General features: G+C 39.9%; 1 non-coding gene across 1 annotated transcript; it reads right to left on the bottom strand.

Moving 5' to 3' along the window:
* Nucleotides 1–623: 623 nt before the first annotated feature.
* Nucleotides 624–731, bottom strand: LOC130972688 (small nucleolar RNA R71). The gene has a single exon (XR_009083852.1). It is a non-coding gene; the product is annotated as a small nucleolar RNA R71 (small nucleolar RNA).
* Between the last annotated feature and the right edge of the window lie 22,468 nt (nucleotides 732–23,199).

A 23,199-nucleotide genomic window follows, 5' to 3' on the forward strand; every position in this document is an offset into this window, starting at 1 on the left:
CTCTTTTCCTCTGACACCTCAAGGAATCTCTATACTGTGACATAGAGGATTCCACATTTTCTTGTTCTCTTCTCTTTCATATGAGCAGGAGCAGAGACAAAGGCATTCTTGTTGAAGCTGACCCTGAACCCGAAAGGACCTTGAAGAGAAAGCTAAGAGAAGCCAAAGCACAACTCTCTTTAGAGGACCTGACCGAATTCTTCAAAGAAGAAGAAGACATGGCAGCCGAAAACAACAATAATGCAAACAATGCAAGGAAGGTGCTGGGTGACTTTACTGCACCTACTCCCGACTTCTATGGGAGAAGCATCTCTATCCCTGCCATTGGAGCAAACAACTTTGAGCTTAAACCTCAATTAGTTTCTCTAATGCAACAGAATTGCAAGTTCCATGGACTTCCAATGGAAGATCCTCATCAGTTCTTAGCTGAATTCTTGCAAATCTGTGACACAGTCAAGACTAATGGGGTAGACCCTGAGGTCTATAGACTGATGCTATTCCCTTTTGCTGTAAGAGACAGAGCTAGAATATGGTTGGACTCTCAACCTAAAGAAAGCCTGAACTCTTGGGAAAAGCTAGTCAATGCCTTCTTGGCAAAGTTCTTTCCACCACAAAGATGGAGTAAGCTTAGAGTGGAAGTCCAAACCTTCAGACAGAAGGATGGAGAATCCCTCTATGAAGCTTGGGAAAGATACAAACAATTGATCAGAAAATGTCCTTCTGACATGCTTTCTGAATGGAGCATCATAGGTATTTTCTATGATGGTCTCTCTGAACTATCTAAGATGTCCTTGGATAGCTCCGCTGGAGGATCTCTTCATCTGAAGAAGACGCCTACAGAAGCTCAAGAGCTCATTGAAATGGTTGCAAATAACCAATTCATGTACACTTCTGAGAGAAATCCTGTGAACATGGGACAAGTCAGAAGAAAGGAGTTCTTGAGATTGATGCTCTGAATGCCATACTGGCTCAGAATAAAATATTGACTCAACAAGTCAATTTGATTTCTCAAAGTCTGTCCGGAATGCAAAATGCACCAAGTAGTACTAAGGATGCTTCATCTGAGGAAGAAGCTTATGATCCTGAGAACCCTTCAATGGAAGAGGTGAATTACCTAGGAGAACCCTATGGTAACACCTATAATTCTTCATGGAGAAATCACCCAAATCTCTCATGGAAGAATCAAGAGAGACCTCAACAAGGTTTCAATAATAATGGTGGAAGAAACAGGTTTAACAATGGCAAACCTTTTCCATCATCTTCTCAGCAACAGACAGAGAATCCTAAGCAGAACCCCTCTGACTTAGCAACCATGGTCTCTGATCTAATTAAAACCACTCAAAGTTTCATGAATGAAACAAGGTCCTCCATTAGAAATTTGGAGGCACAAGTGGGACAGCTGAGCAAGAAAGTTACTGAACTCCCTCCAAGTACTCTCCCAAGCAACACAGAAGAAAATCCAAAAGGAGAGTGCAAAGCCATAAACATGGCCGAATTTGGAGAGGATGGAGAGGAAGTGGACGCCACTGAGGAAGGCTTCCATGGGCGTGCACGGACCTCCACTGAGCTCCCTAATGAGGAACCATGGAAATCTGAGACTCAAAATGAGACCATAGAGATTCCATTGGACTTACTTCTGCCTTTCATGAGCTCTGATGAGTATTCTTCCTCTGAAGAGGATGAGTATGTCACTGAAGAGCAAGTTGCTAAATACCTTGGAGCAATCATGAAGCTAAATGACAAGTTATTTGGAAATGAGACTTGGGAGGATGAACATCCTTTGCTCACCAAAGAACTGGATGACTTGTCTAGGCAGAAATTACCTCAAAAGAGACAAGACCCTGGGAAGTTTTCCATACCTTGTACCATAGGCACCATGACCTTCAAGAAGGCTCTGTGTGACTTAGGGTCAAGTGTAAACCTCATGCCTCTCTCAGTAATGGAGAAGCTAAGGATCTTTGAGGTACAAGCTGCAAAAATCTCACTAGAGATGGCAGACAACTCAAGAAAACAAGCTTATGGACTTGTAGAGAATGTTTTGGGTAAGATTGAAGACCATTACATCCCTACTGATTTCATAGTCCTAGAGACTGGGAAATGCATGGATGAAACCATTATCCTTGGCAGACCTTTCCTAGCCACAGCAAAGGCTGTGATTGATGTTGATAGAGGTGAACTGATCATTCAAGTGAATGGAGAATCCTTTGTGTTTAAGGCTCAAGGATATCCCTCTGTCACCATAGAGATAAAGCATGAAGAGCTTCTCTCAAATCAGAGTCAAGAAGAGCCCCCACAGTCAAACTCTAAGTTTGGTGTTGGGAGGCCACAACCAAACTCTAAGTTTGGTGTTGAACCCCCACATTCAAACTCTAAGTTTGGTGTTGGGAGGTTCCAACATTGCTCTGAGTATCTGTGAGGCTCCATGAGAGCCCTCTGTCAAGCTACTGACATTAAAGAAGCGCTTGTTGGGAGGCAACCCAATATTATATTTTACATATTTTCTTTTGTTATTTTATTTTATTTTGTAGGTTGATGATCATAAGAAGTCACAAAATTAATTGAAAAAGCAAAAACAGAATGAAAAACAGGAAGAAAAACAGCACACCCTGGAGGAAGATGCTGCTGGCGTTCAAACGCCAGTAAGTCTAGCAGTTGGGCGTTTAACGCCCAGTCTGGCACCATTCTGGGCGTTTAACGCCAGAAAGGGGCACCAGACTGGCGTTAAACGCCAGAAAAGGGCAAGAACCTGGCGTTAAACGCCAGGAATGGGCACCAGCCCGGCGTTTAACGCCAGCAATGGCTCAAAACGTGAATTTTGATGCCATTTGGTGCAGGGATGACTTTTCCTTGACACCACAGGATCTGTGGACCCCACCACCACTCTCTCTCTTCTTCCCCCATTCACCAATCACCTCAACACCTCTTCCCCAAAAACCCTTCACCTATCAAATCCCATCTTTCTCTTCACCACTCACATCCATCCTTCATAAAACCCCACCAACCTCACCCTTCAAATTCAAACCACTTTCCCTCCCAAACCCACCCATAATGGCCGAACCTCATCTCCCCTCTCTCCTATATAAACCCTTCTTAACCCCTTCATTTTCACACAACCTAAACAACACTTCTCCCCCTCTTTGGCCGAATACACCACCATTTCCCTCTTCCTCATTTCTTCTTCTTCTACTCTCTTCTTTCTTCTTTTGCTCGAGGACGAGCAAACATTTTAAGTTTGGTGTGGTAAAAGCGTTGCTTTTTCGTTTTTCCATAACCATTATGGCATCCAAGGCCGGAGAAACCTCTAGAAAGAGGAAAGGGAAGGCAAAAGCTTCCACCTCCGAGTCATGGGAGATGGATAGATTCATCTCAAGGGTGCATCAAGACCACTTCTATGAAGTTGTGGCCTTGAAGAAAGTGATCCCCGAGGTCCCCTTTTCACTCAAAAATGGTGAATATCCGGAGATCCGCCATGAGATCCGAAGAAGAGGTTGGGAAGTGCTTACCAACCCCATTCAACAAGTCGGAATCTTGATGGTTCAAGAATTCTATGCCAATGCATGGATCACCAAGAACCATGATCAAAGTATGAACCCGGATCCAAAGAATTATCTCACAATGGTTCGGGGGAAATACTTGGATTTTAGTCCGGAAAGTATGAGGGTGGCGTTCAACTTGCCTATGATGCAAGGAGATGAACATCCTTACACAAGAAGGGTCAACTTTGATCAAAGGTTAGACCAAGTCCTCACAGTCATATGTGAAGAGGGCGCACAATGGAAGAGAGATTCAAGAGGGAAGCCGGTTCAATTGAGAAGGCATGACCTCAAACCCGTGGCTAGATGATGGTTGGAGTTTATCCAACGCTCAATCATTCCCACTAGCAACCGGTCCGAAGTTACTTTAGACCGGGCCATCATGATCCATAGCATCATGATTGGAGAAGAAGTGGAAGTTCATGAGGTCATAGCCCAAGAACTCTACAAGGTGGCGGATAAATCCTCTACCTTAGCAAGGTTAGCCTTTCCTCACCTCATTTGTCACCTCTGTTATTCAGTTGGAGTTGACATAGAGGGAGACATCACCATTGATGAGGATAAGCCCATTACCAAGAAAAGGATGGAGCACACGAGAGACCCCTCTCATCATGAGATCCCTGAGATGCCTCAAGGGATGCACTTTCCTCCACAAAACTATTGGGAGCAACTAAACACCTCCCTAGGAGAATTGAGTTCCAACATGGGACAACTAAGGGTGGAGCACCAAGAACACTCCATTCTCCTCCATGAAATAAGAGAAGATCAAAGAATCATGAGAGAGGAGCAACAAAGGCAAGGAAGAGACATTGAGGAGCTCAAGCACTCCATAGGACCTTCAAGAGGAAGGAAGAGCCGCCATCACTAAGGTGGACCCGTTCCTTGATTTTCTTGTTCTTTATTCTTCTGTTTTTCGAATTTTAGTGCTTATGTTTATCCATGTTTGTGTCTTATGATCATTAGTGCCTTAGTGTTTATGCCTTAAAGTTATGAATGTCCTATGAATCCATCACCTTTCTTAAATAAAAACGTGCTTAATTGAAAAGGAAAAGAATTGCATGAATTTTGAATTTTATAACAGTTTAATTATTTTGATGTGGTGGCAACACTTTTGTTCTCTGAATGTATGCTTGAACAGTGCATATGTCTTTTGAATTTGTGGTTCATGAATGTTGGCTCTTGAAAGAATGATGAAAAAGGAGACATGTTACTGAGGATTTGAAAAATCATAAAAATGATTCTTGAAGCAAGAAAAAGCAGTGAATACAGAAAAAAAAAACCGAAAAAAAAAAGAAAGAAAAAAAGAAAGAAAAAGAAAGAAATAAAGTTGTGATCCAAGGCAATAAGAGTGTGCATAAGAACCCTGGACACCTCTAATTGGGGACTTTAGCAAAGCTGAGTCACAATCTGAAAAGGTTCACCCAATTATGTGTCTGTGGCATATATGTATCCGGTGGTAATACTGGAAGACAAAGTGCTTTGGGCCACAGCCAAGACTCAATAAGTAGCTGTGTTCAAGAATCATCATACTTAACTAGGAGAATCAATAACACTATCTGGATTCTGAGTTCCTAAAGAAGCCAATCATTCTGAATTCCAAAGGATAAAGTGAGATGCCAAAACTGTTCAGAGGCAAAAAGCTAAAAGCCCGGCTCATCTAATTAATACTGATCTTCATAGATGTTTTTGGAGTTCATTGCATATTCTCTTCTTTTTATCCTATTTGATCTTCAGTTGCTTGGGGACAAGCAACAATTTAAGTTTGGTGTTGTGATGAGCGGATAATTTGTACGCTTTTTGGCATTGTTTTTAGTATGTTTTTAGTATGATCTAGTTAGTTTTTAGTATATTTTTATTAGTTTTTAATTAAATTCACTTTTCTGGACTTTACTATGAGTTGTGTGTTTTTCTATGATTTCAGGTATTTTCTGGCTGAAATTGAGGGATCTGAGCAAAAATCTGATCCAGAGACTCAAAAGGACTGCAGATGCTGTTGGATTCTGACCTCCCTGCACTCGAAGTGGATTTTCTGGAGCTACAAAAGCCCAATTGGCGCGCTCTCAACGGCGTTGGAAAGTAGACATCCTGGGCTTTCCAGCAATATATGATAGTCCATACTTTGCCCAAGATTTGATGGCCCAAACCGGCGTTCAAAGTCACCTCAAGAAATTCCAGCGTTAAACGCCGGAACTGGCACCTAAATGGGAGTTAAATGCCCAAACTGGCATAAAAGCTGGCGTTTAACTCCAAGAGGAGTCTCTACACGAAAATGCTTCATTGCTCAGCCCAAGCACACACCAAGTGGGCCCGGAAGTGGATTTTTATGTCATTTACTCATCTTTGTACACCTTAGGCTACTAGTTTTCTATAAGTAGGACCTTTTACTATTGTATTTGACATCTTGGTAGCTATCTTTGAGTTTTATGCTATCTTAGATCACTGGGAGGCTGGCCTCACGGCCATGCCTAGACCTTGTTCTTATGTATTTTCAACGGTGGAGTTTCTACACACCATAGATTAAGGTGTGGAGCTATGCTGTACCTCGAGTATTAATGCAATTACTATTGTTCTTCTATTCAATTCCGCTTGTTCTTTGTCCAAGATATCACTTGTTCTTCAACTTGATGAATGTGATGATCCGTGACACTCATCATCATTCTCACCTATGAACAAGGTGACTGACAACCATTCTTGTTCTACAAGCATTCGAGGCCCTAGTGTTTATCTCTTGGATTTCTGATTGCACGATGCATGGTTGATCGCCTGACAACCGAGTGCTCGCCTGACAAACGAGCCAGCCATTCCGTGAGATCAGAGTCTTCGTGGTATAGGCAAGAACTGATGGCGGCATTCAAGAGAATCCGGAAGGTCTAACCTTGTCTGTGGTATTCTGAGTAGGATTCAATGATTGAATGACTGTGACGTGCTTCAAACTCCTGAAGGCGGGGCGTTAGTGACAGACGCAAAAGAATCACTGGATTCTATTCCGGCCTGATTGAGAACCGACAGATGGATAGCCTATGCTGTGACAGAGCATCAGGGACGTATTTCCAATGAGAGGATGGGAGGTAGCCACTGACAACGGTGAAACCCTACACAAGCTTGCCATGGAAAGGAGTAAGAAGGATTGGATGAAGACAGTAGGAAAGCAGAGAGACGGAAGGGAAGGCATCTTCATACGCTTATCTGAAGCTCTCACCAATGATATGCATAAGTATCTCTATCTTTATCTTATTGCTTTATTCGTTTACCACTATACCCATTTGAGTCTGCCTGACTGAGATTTACAAGGTGACCATAGCTTGCTTCATACCACCAATCTCCGTGGGATCGACCCTTACTCGCGTAAGGTTTATTACTTGGACGACCCAGTGCACTTGCTGGTTAGTTGTGCGAAGTTGTGTTTATGCCATGGTATTGAGCACCAAGTCTTTGGAGCCATTACTAGGGATTGTTTTGAGTTGTAGTGATCACAATTTCGTGCACCAAGTTTTTGGCGCCGTTGCCGGGGATTGTTCTTGTGTATGGACAACTGACAGTTCATCTTGTTGCTTAGATTAGGCATTTATTTTTTTTCGAAATTCTTGAAGATGAATTCTAGAGTTTCATGATGATTTGTTGAAATCTGGCTGGCTGTAAAGCCATGTCTACAACATTGACCTGATCACATGTGTGGCTCCATGAGAGCCCATTGTCAAGCTATTGACATTAAAGAAGCGCTTATTGGGAGGCAACCCAATTTTTATTTATCTAATTTTATTTTTCTTTTATTGTTCTTTAATGTTTTACTAGGTTTATGATCATGTGGAGTCACAAAAAAAATACTAAAATTAAAAACAAAATAAAAAACAACAGAAGAAAAATCACACCCTGGAGGAAGGACTTACTGGCATTCAAACGCCAGTAAGGAGCATCTGGCTGGCGTTCAACACTAGAACAGAGCATGGATCTGGCATTGAACACCAAAAATAAGCAGCATCCTAGCGTTTGAACGCCAGGAATATACCCTGAGGAGAGCTGGCGCTGAACGCCAGAAACAAGCATGGAACTGGCGTTCAACGCCAAAAACATGCAGCAATTGGGCGTTGAACGCCCAAAATAAGCATCACTTCGGCGTTTAAATGCCAGGATTGCATGCGAAGGGCATTTTACACGCCTCATTGGTGCAGGGATGTAAATCCTTGACACCTCAGGATCTGTTGACCCTACAAGATCCCTACCTACCTCAACTCACCTTCTCTCTTATTCACCAATCACCTCAATCTCTCTTCCCCATCACCTCTTCACCACTCACATCCATCCATCCTTCCCACCCAAACCCACCTTACATGGCCGAAACACAAACATCTCTCCCTCTCCTCCATATCTTCTTCCTCTTCTTCCATTCTTTCTTCTTTTGCTTGAGGGCAAGCAATATTCTAAGTTTGGTGTGGTAAAAGCATAGCTTTTTTGTTTTTCCATAACCATTGATGGCACCTAAGGCCAGAGAAACCTCAAGAAAGAGGAAAGGGGAGATAATTGCTTCCACCTTTGAGTCATGGGAGATGGAGAAACTCATCTCAAGGGTCCATATCTCAGTAGAAGAGCAGTTGACTGCAAATTAAGAGATCCCTGAGATACCTCAGGGGATACATTTTCCTCCACACAATTATTGGGAGCAACTAAGGATAGGAGCACCAAAATCACTAGGGATCAAGCAACAGAGGCAAGGAAGAGACATAAAGGAGCTCAAAAAAGCACCATTGGTCCTTCAAAAAGGCGCCACCCTCACTAAGATGGACTCATTCCTTGTTCCTATTTCTCTATTATTTTTCTTTTCGGTTTTTATGCTATATGTTTATTTATGTTTTGTGTCTCTACCTCATGATCATTAGTATTAAGTAACTATGTCTTAAGGCTATGAATAATTCCATAAATCATTCACCTTTCTTAAATGAAAAATGTTTCTAATAGAAAAGAACAAGAAGTACATAAGTTTCAAATTTATCCTTGAATTTAGTTTAATTATATTGATGTGGTGACAATACTTTTTGTTTTCTGAATGAATGCTTGAACAGTGCATAATTTTGATCTTGTTGTTTATGAATGTTAAAATTGTTGGCACTTGAAAGAATGATGAACAAAGAGAATGTTATTGATAATCTAAAAAATCATGAAATTGATTCTTGAAGCAAGAAAAAGCAGTGAAAAATCAAAAGCTTGCGAAAAAAAAGAATTTTGGCGAAAAAAAATAAATAGAAAGAAAAAGAAAAAGCAAGCAGAAAAAGCCAATAGCCCTTAAAACCAAAAGGCAAGGGTAAAAAGAATCCAAGGCTTTGAGCATCAATGGATAGGAGGGCCCAAGGAAATAAAATCCAGGCCTAAGCGGCTAAATCAAGCTGTCCCTAACCATGTGCTTGTGGCATGCAGGTCCAAGTGAAAAGCTTGAGACTGAGTGGTTAAAGTCGTGATCCATAGAAAAAAGAGTGTGCTTAAGAACCCTGGACACCTCTAACTGGAGACTTTAGCAAAGTTGAGTCACAATCTGAAAAGGTTCACCCAGTCATGTGTCTGTGGCATTTATGTATCCGGTGGTAATACTGGAAAACAAAGTGCTTAGGGCCACGGCCAAGACTCATAAAAGTAGATGTGTTCAAGAATCAACATACTTAACTAGGAGAATCAATAACACTATCTAAAATTCTAAGTTCCTATAGATGCCAATCATTCTAAACTTCAAAGGAAAAAGTGAGATGTCAAAACTATTCAGAGGCAAAAAGCTACAAGTCCCGCTCATCTAATTAAGACTAATATTCATTGATATTCTGGAATTTATAGTATATTCTCTTCTTTTTATCCTAATTGATTTTCAATTGCTTGGGGACAAGCAACAATTTAAGTTTGGTGTTGTGATGAGCGGATAATTTATACGCTTTTTGGCATTATTTTTAGATAGTTTTTAGTATAATCTAGCTACTTTTAAGGATGTTTTCATTAGTTTTTATGCTAAATTCACATTTCTGGACTTTACTATGAGTTTGTGTGTTTTTCTATGATTTAAGGTAATTTCTGGCTGAAATTGAGGGACCTGAGCAAAACTCTGATAGAAGGCTGACAAAGGACTGCTGATGCTGTTGGATTCTGACCTCCCTGCACTCGAAATAGATTTTATGGAGCTACAAAAGTCCAAATGGCACACTATTAATGGCGTTGGAAAGTAGACATCCAGAGCGTTCCAGCAATATATAATAGTCCATACTTTATTCGTGATTAGATGACGTAAACTGGCGCTCAATGCCAGTTCCATGCTGCATTCTGGAGTCAAACGCCAGAAACACGTCACGAACCAGAGTTGAACGCCAAAAACACGTTACAACTTGGCACTCAACTCCAAAAGAAGCCTCTAACGTGTAAAGCTCGAGCTCAGCCCAAGCACACACCAAGTGGGCCCCGAAAGTGGATTTCTGCATCAATTACTTACCTCTGTAAACCCTAGTAGCTAGTCTAGTATAAATAGGACATTTTATTATTGTATTAGACATCCTGGATCTAGGATTGTATTTTTGATCCTGTGATCACGTTTTGGGGGCTGGCCATTCGGCCATGCCTGAACCTTCATCACTTATGTATTTTCAACGGTGGAGTTTCTACACACCATAAATTAAGGGTGTGGAGCTCTGTTGTACCTCGAGTTTTAATGCAATTACTACTATCTTTTATTCAAATTCAATCTTATTTCTGTTCTAAAATACTATTCGTACTTCAACCTGATGGATGTGATGATCCGTGACACTCATCATCATCCATCCCTATAAACACGTGCCTGACAACCACTTCCGTTCTACAAGCGAAAGCTAGAGTGTGTATCTCTTGGATTCCTGATGCACGACACATGGTTGCCCTCTCCTGACAACCGAGCCTTCCATTCCGTGAGATAAGAGTCTTCGTGGTATAAGCTAGAATTGATGGTAGCATTCATGAGAATCTGAAAAGTCTAAACCTTGTCTGTGGTATTCCGAGTAGGATTTCGGGATTGAATGACTGTGACGAGCTTCAAACTCGCGATTGTTGGGCGTGATGACAAACGTAAAAGAATCAAGGGATTCTATTCCAACATGATCGAGAACCGACAGATGATTAGCCGTGCCGTGACAGAGCATTTGGACCTTTATCACTGAGAGGATGAGATGTAGCCATTGACAACGGTGATGCCCTACATACAGCTTGACATGAAAATGAGTAAGAAGGATTGGATGAAGGTAGTAAGAAAGCAGAGATTCAGAAGGAGCACAGCATCTTCATACGCCTATCTGAAATTCCCATCGATGATCTACATAAGTATTTTTATCTTTATTTTCAGTTTATTTATTATTATTATTCGAGAACTCCATAACCATTTATTATCCGCCTGACTGAGATTTACAAGATGACCATAGCTTGCTTCATACCAACAATCTCCGTGGGATCGACCCTTACTCACGTAAGGTTTATTACTTGGATGACCCAGTGCACTTGCTGGTTAGTTGAGCGAAGTTGTGAAATTATGTTTAGACCATGGTATTGAGCACCAAGTTTTTGGGGCCATTATAGGGGAATCAATTTCAAACAATAATTTAAGTATGAATCACAATTTCGTCTACCAGAGATCTTAAGTCATAAGAAGGATTGGAGAGAAACTGAAAAAGTTCTCCTCACTGAAGAATGCAGTGCAGTCATTCTGAAAAGCTTACCAGAGAAGCTTAAGGATCCCGAAAGCTTTATGATACCATGCACATTAGAGGGTACTTGTACCAAGACAGCTCTATGTGATCTAGGGGCAAGTATCAACCTGATACCTGCATCCACTATCAGAAAGCTTGGTTTGACTGAAGAAGTCAAACCAACCCGGATATGTCTCCAACTTACTGATGGCTCTATTAAAATGCCATCAGGCGTGATTGAGGACATGATTGTCAAGGTTGGGCCATTCGCCTTTCCTACTGACTTTGTAGTGCTGGAAATGGAGGAGCACAAGAGTGCAACTCTCATTCTAGGAAGACCTTTCCTAGCAACTGGACGAACTCTCATTGACGTCCAAAAAGGGGAAGTGACCCTGAGAGTCAATGAGGATGAGTTTAAGTTGAATGCTGTCAAAGCTATGCAGCATCCAGACACTTCAAGAGATTGCATGAGTATTGATATTATTGACTCCTTGGTGGAGGAGATCAATATGACTGAGAGTCTCAAATCAGAGCTAGAAGATATCTTTAAAGATGTTCAGCCTGACTTAGAGGAATCAGAGAAAACAGAAGAACCTCTGATAACTCCTCAGAAGGAGGAGAAGCCTCCTAAACCTGAGCTCAAACCACTACTACCATTCCTAAAATATGTATTTCTAGGAGAAGGCGACACTTTTCCAGTGATTATAAGCTTTGCTTTAGATCCACAGGAAAAGGAAGCACTAATTCAGGTGCTAAGGACATACAAGACAGCTCTTGGGTGGTCCATAAGAAATCATAAGGGCATTAGCCTAGCCAGATGCATGCACAAGATTCTATTAGAGGATGAAACTAAGCCAGTGGTTCAACCACAGTGGCGGCTGAATCCAGCCATGAAGGAGGTGGTGTAGAAAGAGGTCATTAAATTAATAGAGGCTGGGATCATTTATCCTATTTTTGATAGCCCCTGGGTAAGCCCTGTCCAAGTTATCCCCAAGAAGGGAGGCATGACAGTGGTTCATAATAAAAAGAATGAACTGGTTCTTACAAGAACAGTCACAGGGTGGCGCATGTGTATTGACTATAGAAGGCTCAATACAGCCATTAGAAAGGATCATTTTCCTTTACCATTCATAGACCATATGCTAGAAAGACTAGCAGGTCATGACTATTACTACTTTTTGGATGGTTATTCAGGTTATAACCAAATTGTAGTAGATCCGCAGGATCAATAGAAAACAGCATTCAGATGTCCATATATAGTATTTGCCTACAGAAGGAGGCCATTTGGTCTGTGCAATGCACCTGCAACCTTTCAGAGATGCATGCTCTCTATTTTCTCTGATATGGTGGAAAAATTTTTGGAAGTCTTCATGGATGACTTCTTAGTATTTGGAGACTCATTTAGCTCCTGCCTTGACTATCTAGCACTTGTTCTGAAAAGGTGCCAAGAGACTAACCTGGTTTTAAACTGGGAGAAATGTCACTTCATGGTGACTGAAGGAATTGTCCTTGGGCACAAAATTTCAAACAAGGGAATAGAGGTGGATCAAGCTAAGGTAGAGGTAATTGAAAAATTACCACCACCTGCCAATGTTAAGGCAATCAGAAGCTTTCTGGGGGCATGCAGGATTCTATAGGATGTTTATAAAGGATTTTTCAAAAATTGTAAAACTTCTAAGCAATCTGCTAGCTGCTGATACACCCTTTGTCTTTGACACAGAGTGTTTGCAGGCGTTTGAGACTCTGAAAGCTAAGCTGGTCACAGCACCAGTCATTTCGGCACCAGACTGGACATTACCATTTGAACTAATGTGTGACGCCAGTGACCATGCTATTGGTGCAATATTAGGACAACGGTATAACAAGCTTCTGCATGTCATTTACTATGCCACCCGTGTTCTGAATGACGCACAGAAGAATTACACAACCACAGAAAAAGAGCTGCTTGTAGTGATTTATGCCATTGACAAGTTTAGATCCTATTTAGTAGGATTAAAAATGATTGTGTATACTGACCATGCTGCTCTTAAATATCTACTCACAAAGCAGGATTCAAAACCCAGGCTCATAAGATGGGTGTTGCTTCTACAAGAGTTTGATATAAAAATAAGAGACAGAAAAGGGACTGAGAACCAAGTAGCAGATCACCTGTCCCGAATAGAACCAGTAGAAGGGGCGTCCCACCCCTCTACTTAGATCTCTAAAACCTTCCCGAATGAGAAACTCTTTGCCATTCAGGAAGTACCGTAGTTCGCAGACATTGCAAACTATAAAGTGGTAAGATTCATACCCAAAGAGTACAGCAGGCAGTAAACAAAAAAATTAGTTACTGATGCAAAGTACTACTTGTGGGATGAACCATACCTCTTTAAGAGATGTGCAGACAGAATGATCCGTAGGTATGTGCCCAGAGAAGATGCACAGAAGATCCTTTGGCATTGCCATGGGTCACAATATGGAGGACACTTCGAAAGTGAGCAGACAGCCACAAGAGTCCTCCAATATGGTTTCTACTGACCTACTCTCTATAGAGACTCCCGGGAGTTTGTATGTAGCTGTGACAGTTGCCAAAGAGCTGGTAATCTACCTCACGGTTATGCCATGCCTCAGCAAGGGATCTTAAAGATTGAGTTGTTTGATGTATGGGGTATTGGCTTCATGGGGTTGATGCGTGAGCATCTTTCCTATCTTTTCCTAGTGAATTTTCATCTAATTTGTTGAGTTTAATAAATAATTAATTATCTTTTAGCCAATATGGATGCTACTTTGAGTCTTTTACAATTTTGTTTATTTTAGGTAGCATTCAGCTGGATTTGATGGAGTTTCTGCAGCATAAGAATCAAAAGAGATGGCAGCGAAGAGCGACGCGTACGCATGACTGACGTGTACACGTGATTTGGAGCTTTTTATGGCAACGCGTGTGCGTGACTGACGTGTACGCATGATTTGAAGATTTGCACAGTGACGCGTGTGCGTGATCGACGTGTCCGCGTGACTCGGGAAAAAGACCATCGACGCGTACGCGTGACTGACGCGTATGTGTGACATGCGCCATGTGCAGAAAAATGTAGAAAAATGTTGGGGTGATTTCTGGGCTGTTTTGACCCAGTTTCTAGCCCAGAAAACACAGATTAGAAGCTGCAGAATGGACAAATCAAGTGGTCCCCACCCTTCAGCTGAAGACTTGTTAATTAATTCGAATTTAAATTCAAAATCTTATTTTTAGGAAAAGATATTTTTTTAATTCTAGATAATTAGATTTTAAATTTATTAAAAAATAGTTATAAATAGGAATTTAGATGCCATCAGATTGGAAGGCTGTACATTTTTGACAATCCTTATTTTCTCTTTGAACCATGAGCAACTAATCCTCCACTGTTAAGGTTAGGAGCTCTGTCTATTTGTATGGATTGATTCATGTATGGATTTATAATTTAAGAATTGTTTTCACTCTTTATCTTATGAATTTAGGTGGAACAGAAGTATGACCCTCTTTCTATTTGAGTTCATGTAAAACTTGGAAAATCTCTTTACTTGAACAACAGCTTGAAAATAAATTCTCCTAAATTTTAATTATTTGGATTTAACGGGATATGTGACATATAATCCCCTTATTTTTGGGTAATTAGAATTTTTGTGTCATATAAACTGGAATTTGAACTTCACCCACTAATTGGAATTAATTGACCAAGGAATTGGCTGTTGATGAACTTTAGAGGAGACTAGAAAGATCTAAGGAATTAGGGTCTAATCACATATAGTTTGCCATAAATTAAATCCTGCATAACTAAATTAGTTAGTAAGAAAAGTTAATCCGAAAAAATAGATAACTCTGAAACATTAACTGCCTTCTCAATATTTTATTCCCAACTTATTTATTTATCTATCCTTTTGATATTCTGAGTTCGAATTTAAACCTTTTGAATATCTCAAAACCCTTTTTTGCTTGCCTAACTAAGCCTATCAAACACTATTATTGCTTAATCTATCAATCCTCGTGGGATCGACCCTTACTCACGTAAGGTATTACTTGGTACGACCTGGTGCACTTGCCGGTTAGTTTGTGGGTTGTAAAATACCGCACCAAGTTTTTGGCGCCGTTGCCGGGATTGACTGTGATTAACAACTATCAGTTGTTTGATTGCTTAGATTAGGCGTTTTAGTTTTAATTTTACTTAAATTTTATTAAAAATTTCGAAAAAAATTAAATAAATAAATAGCACCAATATTTTTCTTAATTTTTGAAATTAAGTTTGGTGTTTCCTAGTTAGTTTTTTTTTAATTCTTAGAATTCTATTTTTTTTTCTTTGCTTTCCTATTTACCAGATGGTGCATTTAATCCTTTTTGGTGTTTTGTGCTAAGAAAAAATAATGGAGAGAGATCACATGGGTTACTACTCACACCCGAGTAGTGATTCATATTATGGTGGATGGAGGAACTATCCAAATTTTGGTTGACAAAGTCAAAACCAAAGGAACTTCAATACTCCATGTTCCAACTATCAAGAACCACCATCTCAATATTCATATCAAGAACCATCATCTTTCTATCCATATCAAGAACCATCATCTTTCTACCCATACCAAGAGCCACCATCTCCCTATTCATATCAAGAACCATCATCTCCTTCTTATTCATATCAAGAGCCACAATCTCCTTATTCATCTCAAATACCATCAGATCTTGAGTTCCTCATGAAAGAATTCCTACATGATATAAAGACGAGTGTCAAAAATATAGAGAATTATGTGCAGTCGCTAATCAAGAACCAGGAAGAGGAACAAGTAAATTCCTTTCCAAGAGATACAATGCAAGATCCTATGAAAGAAAGTGAAGAAACCAATCAAAGGAGTTTATACTCCAGTGAATTAGAGAACTTTCCACCCTCACATATGGAAGAAGAGAAAGATGCACAACCTCTCATGCCCTTGGTAAGCAATGAAGAAGAGATTGAATTAGAAGAAAGCTACCAAGAAGAAGAGGTTGAAATTGAGGAAGCTTGCAAAGAGGTAGAAGAATTCAAAGAAGAACACAAGGGAGTGGAGCTTGCAAGACCTCTTCCAAAGCCATCACCATCCAATACAACATTCAAGTGGGTAAAATTCCTATCCTTAACCTTTACTTTCCCACTTGAATATGGGCTACTGGAGACGGATGGTCAACTTAGAGCTCTATGTGGCATTAAGAGTAAGAGGAAGATGGTTAGTGGTAAGAGCTGTCAAGAAAGGTTCAATATGGTTGCATGCTCCAAATTGAAATGCAAGGATTAGTGTAGAGCTCAATTGAATGGATCTAGAAGGTTGTTTGGATGTCTCTGTGAGAATTCATATTGCTTGCCACCCGGTGGGAACAATGGTGATCCACAAGAAGACGGATGTAAAAGTAAGGTTTGAGACCCTGGAATTCATTGCCACAATCAACACTCTTAGGGCCTTGTCACTTGCTTTAACTTGCTCGAAGGCGTTAGGCGCCTAGTTTGGGATCCCGGTAGCAATTGGAATTACAAACATTGGTGGAGATTTCTGGATCAGTACAAGCACAAGCCACCATGACAAGAAGCTCACCACATGTCCAACTTAAGGACTTTAACTAAAAGTGCTTGGTGGGAGACAACCCATCGTGGTATGATCATTCCTTTTCATTCTTAGTTATTTTTCGTAGTAGTAGTTCTCTTACTTATTTGATTTTTATTGAGTTCTTACTAATTTTCTGATCATGCAGCTATTATAGAACAAGAACCGAAAAAAAAGAGGAGCACCCGACGCGTACGCGTCAGATGGGTGTGCATGAAAAATAAAAATGAACAGAGAGTTGCATGGAAGTGGCACAAGAATGATGCCTCTAGCACAAATGAACCCGCGCGTACACGTACCCCGCGCGTGCACGTCATTTGCAATTATCGCCATCCACGCGTGCGCATCATTGACGCGTACGCGTGACCTGCAAAATCGACGTAAATGAGTGTTTGGGCAGAGAGTTATGCTGGTTTGGGGCTGGAAGTGTGCTAGACGCATAAAATTGACCACGCATACGCGTCCCTGACGCGTGCACGTCATCTGCACAAATGGCCATCCACGCGTACGCGTGCATGATGCGCACGCGTCGTATGAAAATATTGGTGCCCAAGCCACGCGAATAGAGAGTTGTGCGTGTGCGCGGCTGGCTTCACGCGAATCGCACAAAACCCAAGGCATGTAGACGCGTGCCTGACGCTTACACGTCATTATGAAAAATTTGCGACCCACGCATACGCGTCGCCCGCGCTGCACAACTCCACTAGTTTGCCGACCAAGTTTTAATTTTCTTTCTCTCTCTCCCAATCCCTAATTCTCTCTTGTCCTTTTATCCTTATATTCTTTTTTCCTCTTACTATTTGTTTTTATTTTCAGTTCTTCTTTGTTTGAGGACAAGCAAACCTTTAAGTTTGGTGTTGACGCTTCGCTTAAGGATTTTCTCTTTAATTTTATGGCACTAAGGGAGGTGAATCATCTTCACAAAGGAGCACAACCTAAAGAATAAAGCGACCGCTCGGATAACTAAGGTGGTTGAGTTCCTTTATTTCTTTTATTCCTTCCCGCTTTTACTATGTTATGTTCCAATTTTCTGCTATTTTGCTTTGTTTGCTGCATGATCCTTTATTAGTTAGAATCCTAGGACTAGTTTAGTTCTCTCTATTGCTTTAATTCTGAAAAGATGTCTCAGGTATTACTCACTGAGCTTGAATCCAAAAAAAAAAAAATACAGCAGTGATATATTGCATGAGAAAGTGGGTCTATATTGAAGAATAATCTTATTTACTTAAATGTGGTGGTATTTTCTGTGATTCTTAATGCATGACATGAACAATGCATATTTTTTATAGTGAAGTTTATGAATGTTAAAATTGTTGGCTCTTGAAAGAATGATGAAAAAAGAGAAATGTTATTGATAATCTAAAAAATCATAAAATTGATTCTTGAAGCAAGAAAACGCAGTAAAAAACACAAAGTTTGCGAAAAAAATAAAAAAATAATAATAAAAAAAGAAAAAAAAGCAAGCAGAAAAAGCCAATAATCCTTTAAACTAAAAGGCAAAGGGTAACAAGGATCCAATGCTTTGAGCATTAATGGATAAGAGGGCCCAAAGGAATAAAACCATGGCCTAAGCGGCTAAATTAAGCTGTCCTTAACCATGTGCTTATGGCGTGAAGGTGTCAAGTGAAAAGCTTGAGACTGAGCGGTTAAAGTCATGATCCAAAGCAAAAAGAGTGTGCTTAAGAACTCTGGGCATCTCTAACTGGGGACTCTAGCAAAGCTGAGTCACAATCTGAAAAGGTTCACCCAGTTATGTGTCTGTGGCATTTATGTATCCGGTGGTAATACTGGAAAACAAAATGCTTAGGGTCACGGTCAAGACTCATAAAGTAGCTGTGTTCAAGAATCAATATACTGAACTAGGAGAATCAATAACACTATCTGAATCCTGAGTTCCTATGGATTCCAATCATTCTGAACTTCAAAGGATAAAGTGAAATGCCAAAACTATTTAGGATTGCAGTTGTAAACCCCACTATAAGAAGAGACATGAGCTTAATCGAACTCTCATTCTCATTCAAATTCACATCATAAGCTTATATTAGTTTTGATTGCTTGAGGACAAGCAACAGTTTAAGTTTGGTATTGTGATGCGTGAGCATCTTTCCTAGTGAATTTGCATCTAATTTGTTGAGTTTAATAAAGAATTAATTATCTTTTAGCCAATATGGATGCTACTTTGAGTCTTTGGAAATTTTGTTTATTTTAGGTAGCATTCAGCTGGATTTGATGGAGTTTCTGCAGCACAAGAATCAAAAGAGATGGCAGCGAAGAGCGACGCGTACGCGTGACTGACGCGTACGCGTGATTTGGAGCTTTCCATGGCAACGCGTGCGCGTGACTGACGCATACGCGTGATTTGAAGATTTGCACAGCGACGCGTGTGCGTGATCGACGCGTTCGCGTGACTCGGGAAAAAGACCATCGACGCGTATGCGTGACTGACGCATACGCGTGACATGCGCCACGTGCAAAAAAACACAGAAAAATGTTGGCGGCAATTTTTGGGCTGTTTTGACCCAGTTTCCAACCCAGAAAACATAGATTAAAAGCTGCAGAATGGACAAATCAAGTGGTCCCCACCCATCAGCTGAAGACTTGTTAATTAATTCGAATTTAAATTCAAAATCTTATTTTTAGGAAAAGATATTATTTTTAACTCTAGATAATTAGATTTTAAATTTATTAGGATTAGTTATAAATAGGAATTTAGATGCCATCAGATTGGAATGATGTACATGTTTTACAATCCTTATTTTCTCTCTAAACCATGAGCAATTAATCCTCCACTGTTAAGGTTAGGAGCTCTGTCTATTTGTATGGATTGATTTTATTACTTTTTCTATTTTAATTCATGTATGGATTTATAATTTAAGAATTGTTTTCGCTCTTTATCTTATGAATTTGGGTGGAACGGAAGTATGACTCTCTTTCTATTTGAGTTCTTGTAAAACTTGGAAAAGCTCTTTACTTGAACAACAGCTTGAAAATAAATTCTCCTAAATTTTAATTATTTGGATTAAAAGGGATAGGTGACATATAATCCCCTTATTTTTGGGCAATTAGAATTTTTGTGGCATATAAACTGGAATTTGAACTTCACCCTCTAATTGGAATTAATTGACCAAGGAATTGGTTGTTGATGAACTTTAGAGGAGACTAGAAAGATCTAAGGAATTAGGGTCTAGTCACATATAGTTTGCCATAAATTAAATCCTACATAATTAAATTAGTTAGTAAGAAAAGTTAATCCGGATAAATAGATAACTCTGAAACCTTAACTGCCTTCTCAATATTTTATTCCCAACTTATTTATTTATCTATCATTTTGATATTCTGAGTTCGAATTTAAACCTTTTGAATATCTTTAAACCCTTTTTTGCTTGCCTAACTAAGCCTATCAAACACTATTGTTGCTTAATCCATCAATCCTCGTGGGATCGACCCTTACTCACGTAGGGTATTACTTGGTACGACCCGGTGCACTTGCCGGTTAGTTTGTGGGTTATAACATATCGCACCAGGGGCCTTTCCCACCATCATACTCAAACACTTACATTCTTGTGGTAGTAGATTATGTATCTAAATGGGTAGAGGCAATTGCCACACCCACTAATGATACTAAGACAGTGCTGAAGTTCTTCCAGAAGCACATATTCAACAGATTTGGTGTTCCCAGAATACTAATCAGTGATGAAGGAACTCATTTCTGCAATAAACAGCTTGACACTGCTCTGATCTGATATGGAATTAACCACAAAGTGGCAACACCATATCATCCACAGACAAATAAGCAAGCTGAAGTCTCAAATAGAGAACTAAAACGAATCCTGGAATGGACGGTAAGCACCCGTAGAAAAGATTGGACAAGGAGTCTGGATGATGCTCTATGGGCATACAGAACTGCATTCAAAACTCCTATAGGGACCTCTCCATACCAGCTTGTGTATGAAAAAGCCTGTCACCTGCCAGTGGAACTAGAACACAAGGCCTACTGGACAACCAGATTCCTAAACCTTGATGCCAAGTTAGCTGGAGAGAAAAGATTGCTCCAGTTGAATGAGCTAGAGGAATTCAGACTCAATACTTTCGAAAATACAAAAATTTACAAAGAGAAAGCAAAAAGGTGGCATGACAAGAAACTGTCATCCAAAGTCTTTGAGCCAGAACAGAAGGTTCTGCTGTTTAACTCTAGGCTCAGATTGTTGCCCAGGAAATTAAAATCCCGGTGGAGGGGACCATATGTGATCACAAGTGTATCACCATATGGATATGTAGAACTTCAGGATGTTGACTCTGACAAAAATTTCATTGTTAATGGACAGAGTCAAACATTATCTTGAAAGCAATGCTGAGCAAGAATGCTCAAAACTGATACTAGACTAAAGCTCAATAAAAAGTCCAGCTAAAGACAATAAAGAAGCGCTTGCTGGGAGGTAACCCAGTCATTAGCAAAGGCTCTTGCTATTTAAATAATAATTATAGAAGTTTGATATAAATTATCTTTAAGGTTGATTGTCCAAATGCAGAAGTTCACAGAGTTACAGAAGGATTCAGAGCACAAAGCAGAGAAAAAGAGCTTGCTGGCTCGAAAATGCCAGTAAGAGGTGTTTTGGGCGTTTAACGCCAGTAAAGATACCTTTCTGGGCATTAAACGCCAGAACGGGCACCATTCTGGGCGTTTAACACCAGAGTTGCAGCATCCTAGGCATTTAGAAAAATGCCCAGTGATAACAGATTTCTGGCGTTTAATGCCAGTCAGGGTATCTGGCTGGGCGTTAAACACCCAAAATGGTCAACAATTGGGCGTTAACGCCAGAAAGGATAGGGGGAGGCGATTTTACTTTCACTTCAATTTTTTTCCAACTTTTCATGTTTTAATTCATGATTTTCTGCATAAACATGTTACAAATTTTCATATCTCAAATTCAATTTTCAAAAATTTAATAATCTTCTAGATTCTTTTTAATTTTCTTTCAAAATCTCTTTCAATTCTTTTTCAAAATCTCATTTATCTTTTTTATTTCTTTCCAAATCTTTTCCAACTCATCATATCTTCTTTTAATTCTTAGACACATCAACAAAAATTCAGATTTAACTTTTTTATATCTTTTCCATATCTTTTGAATTTTAAAATCTCATCTTTTCATATCATGATTCATCTTTTCCAAATCATATCTTTCTATCATATCTTTTTCAAAATTTTTAAAACCCACCCCCTCCCTTTTAAATACACGTTTGGCTATCCCCATCCATCCACCATTCAAATCCGTCTCCCCCTCTATTCCTCTCCTTTCCTTTCTTTTGCTTGAGGACAAGCAAACCTCTAAGTTTGGTGTATTTTTTCGTGATCACTGAGCAAAAAACTCACCAAGATCATTGCCCCTAAAGGAAAACAAACCACTCTAAGAGGCAAGAAAGAGAATAATCCAAAACCACTTTGGAATCAAGAGAGGTTCTTAACCAAAGAACATGCAGACCATTACCACAAAATAATGGGTTTGAGGTGATGAGCGGATAATTTATACGCTTTTTGGCATTGTTTTTAGGTAGTTTTTAGTAAGTTTAAGCTACTTTTAGGGATGTTTTCATTAGTTTTTATGTTAAATTCACATTTCTGGACTTTACTATGAGTTTGTGTGTTTTTCTGTGATTTCAGGTAAATTCTGGCTGAAATTGAGGGACTTGAGCAAAATTCTGAAAAAGGCTGACAAAAGGACTGCTGATGCTGTTGGAATCTGACCTCCCTGCACTCGAAATGGATTTTCTGGAGCTACAGAACTCCAACTGGCGCGCTCTTAATGGCGTTGGAAAGTAGACATCCAGGGCTTTCCAGCAATATATAATAGTCTATACTTTATTCGGAAATTGACGACGTAACTTGGCGTTGAACGCCAAGTTCATGCTGCTGTCTAGAGTTAAACGCCAGAAAAACGTCATGATCCGGAGTTGAACGCCCAAAACACGTCATAACTCGGAGTTCAACTCCGAGAGAAGCCTCAGCTCGTGGATTGAACAAGCTCAGCCCAAACATACACCAAGTGGGCCCCGGAAGTGGATTTATGCATCAATTACTTACTCATGTAAACCCTAGGAGCTAGTTTATTATAAATAGAACATTTAACTATTGTATTAGAGATCTTTGATCATTCGGTCTTGTGACCACATGGGGGCTGGCCTCTCGGCCATGCCTGAACCTTTTACTTATGTATTTTCAACGGTGGAGTTTCTGCACACCATAGATTAAGGGTGTAGAGCTCTGCTGTACCTCAAGTATTAATGCAATTCTATTTTCTTTTATTCAAATCTCTCTTATTCTTATTCCAAGATATTCATTCGTACCCAAGAACATGATGAAGGTGATGATTATGTGACGCTCATCACCATTCTCACCTATGAACGCGTGTGATTGA

Source organism: Arachis stenosperma, chromosome 3 (assembly GCF_014773155.1).
Source record: "Arachis stenosperma cultivar V10309 chromosome 3, arast.V10309.gnm1.PFL2, whole genome shotgun sequence".
Taxonomy (NCBI): domain Eukaryota; kingdom Viridiplantae; phylum Streptophyta; class Magnoliopsida; order Fabales; family Fabaceae; genus Arachis; species Arachis stenosperma.